Consider the following 10,555-nt stretch of genomic DNA (forward strand, 5'->3'; position numbering starts at 1 on the left):
GTGCCATATATATTCAGGTATCATAGGTATACCTTGCCACTATTCAGAGTTGAATATGAGATTTCACATGGTCTAATGCTCTAGTGTTTTTTAAAATGTAACTTTGGGACACTTTTATATACTAAGTCTAGAGTGACTTTTTCATCACTCCAGAAAAGTTCCCTCATGCTCTTTGAAGTTATCCTTCCCACCCCAGGCAGCCATTTATAATAGTAATCTGTAATGCAGTCAAACTTGACTTTTAGAACACATTTCTTATAAGAAAGGAGAAAAGACTGACGTTACATTCCATTCAACCACTTTTAAATGCATCCAAAGTTATCAACCAGGGAGGCAGCAGGAGGTGTGACAGAGAAAGCCCTGATCCAGGAGGCTTGGGTTCAAATCTCACACCACCACTTGCTGCTCTGTGATTCTGGGCAAGTCATTTAACCTCTCAGAGCCTATGTCAGAATTTCCAAAACGGGTTTAAGCATGGCTACTTTATAGGTGGATTTGGGGCACTATTAATATACTTGAAATCAATGTTGGTTGATATGAATTTGAGTTTTAGTGTCTTCATTTGTCAAGTCACAGGACTGGATAAGACTCTTTTGTTCTTTAGACCTCTAAAATTCTGATTCTATTGCAGCATTCTTCCAAGGTGTGCCCCAGGGAACCCTGGCTCTCTGGACTATTCAGTGTTGCTAGGAATAAAAGGATCCTTTTGGTTTTATTAAGGGTGTAAAATTATACAGAAACTTGCACGGCAGTGGCAGAGCCAGAACTAGAAACCACATCTCTGGCTCCCAGCCCCCTTGCGAATGGCCCCTGGATGAACAGATGACGGACTGTGACCACACAAGCTCCTACTCTTCCGTTAAAACAACCCTGAATGGGACATGGGTCTTCCTAATTCCTAAATCTAAGACCTAGCCTCCTAATCCCTAAATTTAAGACAGCCTCATCCCTCTGTCTCCTCTACCTCTGCACAAGCTATGATGCTACTGACTCGCCATGTCCAAGTCCCTCTTGGCACACAACCCCACAGGGGTCCCTGACTGCCTCCTACCTGCCCACTCAGACTCCTTTTCCTCTTCCTGTCCCTTTTGTATATATTTGGCTTCCTCTCCTAAATACTTTAAATATACATCTCCAGCTGGTTATCCTGCCAACAACTCAAACACAGGTTGTTCAAAAATACTTTCATTGCGCTCCCCACCTCCACCCCAGGTCTCCTCCTGAGTCCCCCATTTCTGCAAATCCATCAACCATGCTCCAAAACATTCAGGGACAAAAAACTCCAGGATTTAGGCTTTTCCCCTTTTTCTTATTTTCTGGCCTTCAGTTGTCAAGTTTTCCACAAAATTTCCCCAAGCCATGTCCTTCTTTGGGCTGCCTTGGTGGCTCAGTGGTAAAGAATCCGCCTGCAACGCAGGAACCACAGGAGAAGCAGCTTCAGTCCCTGGGATGGGAAGATACCCTGGAGGAGGAAATGGCAACAAACTCCAGTATCCTTGCCTGGAGAATTCCACAGATAAGAGTAGCCTGGAGTGCCACAGTCCATAGAGTCATAAAGAGTCAGACACGACTGAAGCAACTTGGCACGCACATATGCTTGTGTCTGTCTTTGCACATCGACGTCATAGCCCTGGGTGAATTTCTTTAACCTCTCCTGTGCTAAACCAATACTCCCCTAACTGCTGCCAAGTCAATCATCTCCAAGCACACATCCAATAATGCCCCTCTCCTGCCCTAAGACAAGCCACAGCTCCCATGGCATATACAGGGAAAGCAGGTGTCGCCCTTTTCTATAAGGTAACTGCAGCTTTCACCTCCTGTGCCACGTGAACTCCCTGGGCACGCTCTGTGCTTCCGTGTGAGACGTATTTTACCTGCTCCCAGGCCCCCGCAGCCTCATCTCCTTAAAGTCTCTGCTGGAGCCACTCTCCACCCCAGGGATCCCTTCTCGTCTCAGGACCCCTCAGTTCACGACAGCCACTCCCTTCAGTAGCCCTCCCGAGTCCCCGGGGCCAGAAGCGATTTCTCCCACCTCTGAGCCCTCCTAGTTCAGTGTTGTACCTTTCTAACAGTCCTTCCTTCCTTCCTGACTTGTGTTTTTATTGTACACGCCCCTAATGTGTGTGTCTCATTTACTTGTGCATAACAGGTGTTCCAGAGACACTTCATAGATGGAACGGAAAAAGAAAACAGATTCCTGCTTGGAAAACTTGAACTAGAAACACCCACACCCACTAGCCGGACAGCTCTTTCCTTAGCAAACAAGTTGATCAAACAGACACCTAATTCCTGGCAAAAAAGGAAGTGACGTCAGCCCTTTCTGTAAACAATGGTCTACTGCATATCACTGTAGAATTCTGTTTAAATTTTTATGTTAAAATAATTTTAGATATACAGTAAGTTGCAAAGATAGTACCATGAACTCCTGTATACCCTTTACCCAAATTCTTTTAATGAAGTATTAGGGTACATTTATCAAAAATAAGAAATTAACAATGATACACACACTTAACTAAACCATATATCTGTATGTGTGTTAGTAGCTCAGTCGTGTCCATTTGGGACCCCATAGACTATAGCCCTCCCGGCTCCTCTGTCCATGGAATTCTCCAAGCAAGAATATCAGAGTGGGTTGCCATTCCCTTCTCCAGGGGATCTTCCGGACCCAGGGATCAAACCCAGGTCTCCCACATTGTAGGCAGATTCTCTACCGACTGAGCCACCAGGGAAGCCCTAACTAAACCACATACTTTATCAGAATTTCCCCTTTCCCTTTGTTATTGTTCAGTCCCTCAGGCCTGTCCAACTCTGCAACCCCATGGGCTGCAGCACGCCAGGCTTCCCTGTCTTTCACTATCTATCTCCCGGAGTTTGCTCAAGCTCATGTCCATTGAGTCGATGATGCCGTTCAACCATCTCATCCCCCGTCATTCCCTTCTCCTCCTGCCCTCAATCTTTCCTGCATCAGGGTCCTTTCCAGTTTCCCTACTTAAGTCCTTTGCTGTTCGAGGATCCAATCCAGGATACCACAATTCATTTAGTGAGCTACAGTTTTAACGTTCATAATTAGTAGAAAAACTATAGAAAAAGTAATAAAGGAGGAGGGGGGAGAGGCAGAAATAGAGTCTTTCAAACCTATTTCTCATTTCCATAATGTCAGACAAGGCCATTAACTAGCATAAGGGAAAGGAGGAGCCCGTTTACCAGCTTGTCCACAACCTGCGGAGTTACTCGAATTTGCGCAGCTGCGTCCTGGGGTCTGGCTCCACACCCTCCCCAGATCCCTGGCGAGTGAAGAACTGAGAGTGGGGCAAGGCGAGGGGCACCCTGGCCGACTCGCGCCGCCCGCGTCTCGCCCCGACGGCCCCTAAGCGCGCTCACCGGGCGCGAGCTTCCTCGCCGCGCGCGCCGCCGCTCCTCCCGCCACATGACCGCGCGGTGCGGCCCCGATCGGGAAGGCGGCGCGGCGCCCGGGTCCCTGGCCCCGCCCCCTACCTCGGCGCCACCGTCTGAGCTCTCCCGGTTAGGGTGCGGGGACTAGGAGCTCTGTGCGACTTGGACACTCATAATGTCCCCAGATACAGCGCAACCGAGTTATAAATAATAGCTCGAGACCTCGAGAAACGACGAGGTCGTGTGTGCGTCACTGAAGGTAAAAGAACTGGTTCAAAGCTTAAGCCTCTGCTGCTGCTGCTGCTGCTGCTAAGTCGCTTCAGTCGTGTCCGACTCTGTGCGACCCCATAGACGGCAGCACACTAGGCTCCTCTGTCCCTGGGATTCTCCAGGCAAGAACACTGGAGTGGGTTGCCATTTCCTTCTCCAATGCATGAAAGTGAAAGTGAAGTCATGCCCGACTCTTTGCGACCCCATGGACTGCAACCTTACCAGGCTCCTCCGTCCGTGGGATTTTCCAGGCAAGAGTGCTTAAGCCTCTAGGAGTCGCTTAAGAGAAGGATGGAGCTGAGCTGTAGAGGGGCTTTTGAAAAGAAGGGTTTCAGAGCCGAGGAATGAGGAGGCCTTGCAGGCCAAAGAAACTGCCAGGGCGAAGGCTAGGCAGTGGGAGGGAACCAGAGGGCAAGGGCCTGGAGAACTGCTACTGAGGAGATCCATTCCTGTGAATTTCCTGAGAAAGACCCTACCTCCCTTCAACTCCACCCAAAATGTGCCAGTCCTTAGCTTCCTCACCTGGTGCAATGATTTTGATATTTCCTAATACCTCGTGTGAAGAGTTGACTCATTGGAAAAGACTCTGATGCTGGGAGGGATTGGGGGCAGGAGGAGAAGGGGATGACAGAGGATGAGATGGCTGGATGGCATCACTGACTCAACGGACGTGAGTCTGAGTGAACTCCGGGAGTTGGTGATGGACAGGGAGGCCTGGCATGCTGCGATTCATGGGGTCGCAAAGAGTCGGGCACGACTGAGCAACTGAACTGAACTGAACTGAATGCCCGACAGGGCTTCCCAGGTGGCTCAGTGGTAAAGAATCTGCCTGTCAACGCGAGACGAGGGTTCAATCTCTGGGTCAGGAAAATCCCCTGGAGGAGGAAATGACAACCCAGTCCAGTATTCTTGCCTGGGAAATCCCATGAACAGAAGAGCCTGGCGGGCTACGCTCCATAGAGTCGCAAAGAATCAGACTCGACTGAGCACACACGCATGCCACCCTGTAGTAGGTGATGTGGACCTATCCATGGGCCTGTCTCCTAGACTCCATCTTGGTTAAGAGATGCACGCGCACACGTGGGAGGGCCCTACCACAAGGGCAAGACTCTCTCTGAGCCCTCCCATGTGTCTATTCACACATACCTTTTTCTTCCTGTAAACACTTGTTTCACTACTTTACATCTCTCCGTGGGAATTCATTTCTACACAGGTGGCGGGCCAGGGCCTTGTCACTAGTCACAGGTTCCTGGTGGTCTAGTGACTAGGATTTAGCACTCTCACTCCCAGAGCCTGACTTTCAGTCTCTGGCCAGGGAATCGAAATCCTGTTTCAAGCTGCTGCAGTCCGAGGCCACCTGAGATCATATTTCATTCATCCTTCCACTAATACCACACTGACTGACTTTACTCTTCACAGCAAATCCTGAAATCATTTACTTTAAGTCTTCTAACTTGGTTCTTCTTCATCGTTGTCTGGTTATTCTAGTTTCTAGAATACAAATTTTAGATTCAACTTATCAATTTTTATTTTAAAAGAGTATGTTGGAATTTAATTTACACATCAATTTGGAGAAAACTGACATATTAATAATATTGAGTCTTGAAATTCATGAACAAGGTGTGTGCATGCTAAGTTGGTTTCAGTTCAGTTCAGTTCAGTCGCTCAGTCGTGCCCGACTCTTTGTGACCCCATGAATCGCAGCACGCCAGGCCTCCTGTCCATCACCAACTCCTGGAGTTCACTCAGACTCACGTCCATCGAGTCGGTGATGCCATCCAGCCATCTCATCCTCTGTCGTCCCCTTCTCCTCCTGCCCCTAATCCCTCCCAGCATCAGAGTCTTTTCCAATGAGTCAACTCTTCGCATGAGGTGGCCAAAGTACTGGAGTTTCAGCTTTAGCATCATCCTTCCAAAGAACACCCAGGAGTGATCTCCTTTAGAATGGACTGGTTTAGTCGTGTCTAACTCTTTACGACCCTGTGGACCGTAGCCCTCCCAGGGTCCTCTGTTCATGGGATCCTCCAGGCAAGAATACTAGAGTGGGTTTCCATACCTCCTCCAGGGCATCTGGATGCATCTCCTGCATTGGCAGGTGGGTTCTTTACCACTAACACCACCTCGGAAGTCCACATACATGGTATATCCACCTATTTGGATCTTTTGATTTCTCATTTGAGTTTTCTGCATGCAGAGTTTGCACGTATTTTGTTAGATTTATACCTAAAGTATGTAATGCTTTTTGGTACCATTTAAAATGGTATTGTTGTTTTAATTTCCAAATGTTTGTCATTACTGTATAGAAATGCATTGTCTTTTCTGTATTGGTCTTGTATCCTGTGGCCTTACTAATGTGACTTATTCAAGTAGCTTCTGTGTGTATTCTCTTTGGAATTTCTGCATAAACAATGTTAACTGAGAATAGCTGATTTCTTTCTTTCAGCTCTGTACATCTTTTATTTTCTTGCTTAATGAATTGCCTAGGACTTGCTACTGCTAAGTCACTTCAGTCGTGTCCGACTCTGTGCGACCCCATAGACGGCAGCCCATCCGGCTCTGCCGTCCCTGGGATGCTCCAGGCAAGAACACTGGAGTGGGTTGCCATTTCCTTCTCCATTGTGTGAAAGTGAAAAGTGAAAGTGAAGTCCCTTAGTCGCATCCGACTCATAGCGACCCCAGGGACTGCAGCCTACCAGGCTCCTCCATCCATGGGATTTGCCAGACAAGAGTACTAGAGTGGCTTGCCATTGCCTAGGACTTACAGGATGACCAATTTGCTTTTTATTCACTAGTCTCACTTAACAAATTATATTTTTCTAATCTCCCCTTCCATAAAAATAAACTCCTTAAAAAATAAACCTCTGGATGGATTTTAGGGATCCATAAATCCCTTAAAAATATAACATTTTATGTTAGTATGTAGATCTGTATTTCCTTGAAGGAAGTGGGTTCATAGCTTACATGACTGTTAAAGGAATTTATATCATCGAAAGGATTAAGGAACTAAATCTTTAGTAAAAGCACAGGTATAATTTCCATGATCTTGTTTTCCTCATATGCAGCAACCAGTTATTAAGAACAGGGTTTTGTTTTTCAGCTGTGCCATGTAGGATCTTAGTTCCACAACCAAGTATCAAACACATGGCCCCTGTGGTGGCAGCTCAGAGTTTTAACCACTGGACTGCCAGGGAAGTCCCCCAAGACAAGGTGTTTTTTCCACCTTGCCCTCTCCCCGCTCAACTGGAAAGAATAAATAGTTCTCTGCAGATCTGACTCTTGTGTTAAAGATACACACAAATTCAAATGTTGTTAGGCACTGGTGGTAGGACATGCTTAGAATGCAGAAGAAATATAGCCCCACTGAGGCCAATACCTTATTTCAAAGCCCACAAAAATAAAAATATACCAAGAAGGGCATAAGGGGGGAAAATGACTGTTTATGCACATGTCAAAGCTTATTAAGACACTTTCAAACTTATGCTCCCTACAATGGAAGCCCAGAGTCTTAACTACTGGACCACAAGGGAAGTCCCAGGACACTTTTGAGAAACTGAATAAATCAGGTTAAGAACTCTCACAGAAATACAAAATGACTAAAAATTTGCCACACTTTTATCTCAAGTTTGGTTTATATCATACTGCCTATTTAAACAAAAAGTTTACAAGTAGGTTTGGATAAAACCGAGACAAACAATAAGCAGGTTTATTTTTAAGACTTTTTTCCAAACAACTATGAATGTTAAAGCATTGTGATGAAAGCATTACATGAAAACCTTGGCCTGAAATTAATAAGCATATTTATATTTTTAAGAGTCTTATAATGTATATAGTTCAGTATTAGATTCCATTATTTCCTTTGTTCAAGGAACATCTTAATATGAGGCAATGTTAGTGTTAGGATGGATAAGTAGTAGCAGTCACTTGACAAGAGGATTTAGTGAATCCTAGTGAAAAAAGTCCTTTCTAAACAGATGACTGGGAATTCCCTGGTGATCCAATGGTTAGGACTCCATGCTTCCACTGCATGGGGCATGAGTGGGTTCGATCCCTGGTCAGGGAACTAAGATCCCACAAGCCACGTGGATTGGCCAAAACAAACAAAGTATTAGGGATCCAAAGGAAGATACACAAATGACTAATACATGGAAAGATGCTCAACAAGCATTGGTCGTTAGAGAAATGTATCAAAACCAAAATGAAGCTACGACTGTGTATCTACAGGATGGCTATTAGGTGAACAGTAGCAAGTGTTGGCAAGAATATGGAGAATTAGATCCCAATACATGGATGGTGAGAATAGAAAGTAATGCAACCACTTTGGAAAACATTTTGGCATATCCTGAAAATGCTAAACTCGGTTGCAATATGACCTAGCAATCTCTCTCTTTGCTATATCCAAGAGAGTTGAAAACATACATCCACACAAAAACTTGTGCACTAATGTTCATAAAACATAATACCCGAAATGGATACGATCCAACTATGCTGCTGATGGAATGGATAAACAAGATGTGGAATAGCCATACAGTGGAATATTATTCAACCATATTAAGGAATGAGGTACTCATTAAGCCTCCAACATGGATAATCGTGAAAACACTATGCTAAGTGAAAGAAGCCAGATATGAAAAACCACATATTGTATGATTCTATTTATATAAAATCTCCAGGATATGCAAATCTATAGCAACAAAGTGGACTAGTAATAGCAAGGGGCTAGGAGAAGGGAAGAATGAGCAGTGACTGCTAATAGGTATGGGATGTCTTTTGGTTGGGGTGATGAAAGTGTTATAGAATGGGGTAGTTGCACAATCTTGTGAATACGATTTTTAAAATGGACTGTACACTTTAAAATAGTGGATTTTATATGTGAGTTATAGCTTAATAAAGAATAGGAAGGTCTGTATGTTCTAAGATGGTATAATATCCAAAATACATTAAATGAAAAAAAAATGACACAACAGTTTGCATGGTATGTTGCTGCTGCTGCTGCTGCTGCTAAGTCACTTCAGTTGTGTCCGACTCTGTGTGACCCCATAGACGGCAGCCTACCAGGCTCCCCCGTCCCTGGGATTCTCCAGGCAAGAACACTGGAGTGGGTTGCCATTCCCTTCTACAATGCATGAAAGTGAAAAGTGAAAGTGAAGACGCTCAGTCATATCCAACCCTCAGAGACCCCATGGACTGCAGCCTTCCTACATCCATGGGATTTTCCAAGCAAGAGTACCAGAGTAGGGTGCCATTGCCTTCTCCAGCATGGTATGTGGTAACCATATGCTTAAAAGAAAAAAAGTAAGCACACACATGCTACCATATGCTTAAAAAAAGCACACACACACACACACACACACACACACACACACAACACCCACAAAATGCTACCATATGCTTAAAAAAAGCATACACACACACACATCCAAACCAGAAACATTCTTTCCTAAAGGGAGGGAAACTAGCAGTGGCTGAATAACAGGGTGGCCTGAAAGGGAAGCCTACCTTTCTAGTACAGGTCTTCCTTGACTTATGTTGGGGTTACAGCCTGATGAATCCATCATAAATTGAAAATATCCTAAGTCAAAAATGTGCTTAATACGCCTGACCTACCAAATATCACAGCTCAGCCTAGCCTGCCTTTTTTTTTGCCCGCCCCCCCCCCACTGTGGAATGTGAGATCCTAGCTCTGCAATCTGGGATGAACCCACAACACCTAGCAGTGGAAGCTCGGAGTCCTAACCACTGGAGGACCAGGAAGCTCCCATCCTAGCCTACCTTAAATATGCTATCTTAAACGTAAGAATACTTACATTAACTTACAATTGGGCAAAATCATCTTAACATAAAGCCTGTTTTATAATAATTTGTTGACTGTCTCGTAAGTTACTGACCGCTAAACTGAAAGAGTAAACGGTTGCACGGTGCAGAGTGGCGGTGAGTTTTATCGGCTGTTTACCCTCATTATCACCTGGCTGACTGGGAGCTGCAGCCACCCCCACTCCCTACTATCACAGGTAACATGCTGCATGCGGATCGCTAGCCCAGGAAAACATCCAAATTCAAAGCATGATTTTGAAAGAGTCAATTCCTAGGCAGGTTGATAGTAAGTCTGGGGTCCCTGAGGAAAAGTGGGATCTGGGGCTCTCAAAGAAGAGGTAAGTTTCTGGAATTCTCAAGGAGGACGAAAGGACAAACGTTTTTTTCTACATTCCTTAGTAAGGACTATATAACAACGTCTCTGGCTTGAGGACAGTTACTTCTTCCTGAAAACCTTGTGGCTAATCCTGTTACCTTAAAATGTAAATTATGGGAGGGGTCTAGTAAGATCTTTACAACCTTGAGACATTCTTTTGATTTATTGTAATAACTAATTAAAAAAGCATATAACTCCCTTGCTTAGACTAGGAAGGGGGGCTCTCTGTCCCCCTTCCGATGTCTGTGTCAGAAGCTTTCTCTGTCCTTTTTATACTTTAATAACACTCTGCTACACAAAAGCTTGAGTGATCAAGCCTGGTCCCTGGTCCCGAAGCTAAATCTTCCTCACAGATCACAAATCAGACATCATTCACCATAAGCTATCAATTTCTAGTGTGTATGTTCTCGCTTTTGCTCCATCATAAAGTCAAAACATCCTAAGCTGAACCATTTTAAGTTGGGTACCATCTGTATATGCTTTTGTACATTTTGAATTCTATACAGAGTGCAAGTATTACTTCTTTTTTTTAAGAAATAAAAATGGAAAATTGATGCTTTATCTTTAACCTGTGTTTTAAGAGATCATCTTGATTTTCTTCTGTAATAAACTTTTACAGTTTAACTCTCAATCCTTAATAGTATTATTCATTATATTTGAGTTTAGCTTTCTCATAGAGGAAAAAACCCAAACATAAACCTTTAT

At 44.5% G+C, this 10,555-nt stretch overlaps 1 protein-coding gene across 3 annotated transcripts in view; it reads right to left on the minus strand.

The window, feature by feature from the left end:
• CCDC125 (coiled-coil domain containing 125) overlaps nucleotides 1-3,427 on the minus strand; it is a 32,373-nt gene extending 28,946 nt beyond the window's left edge. Inside the window, exon 1 of one of the 3 annotated variants that reach the window (XM_070357552.1) lies at nucleotides 3,382-3,427. The gene's annotated coding sequence lies outside the window, so the exon portion shown is untranslated. The other 2 variants (XM_070357553.1, XM_014476264.2) reach the window with 2 other exon arrangements.
• Between the last annotated feature and the right edge of the window lie 7,128 nt (nucleotides 3,428-10,555).

This window comes from Bos mutus, chromosome 20 (genome assembly GCF_027580195.1).
Source record: "Bos mutus isolate GX-2022 chromosome 20, NWIPB_WYAK_1.1, whole genome shotgun sequence".
Taxonomy (NCBI): domain Eukaryota; kingdom Metazoa; phylum Chordata; class Mammalia; order Artiodactyla; family Bovidae; genus Bos; species Bos mutus.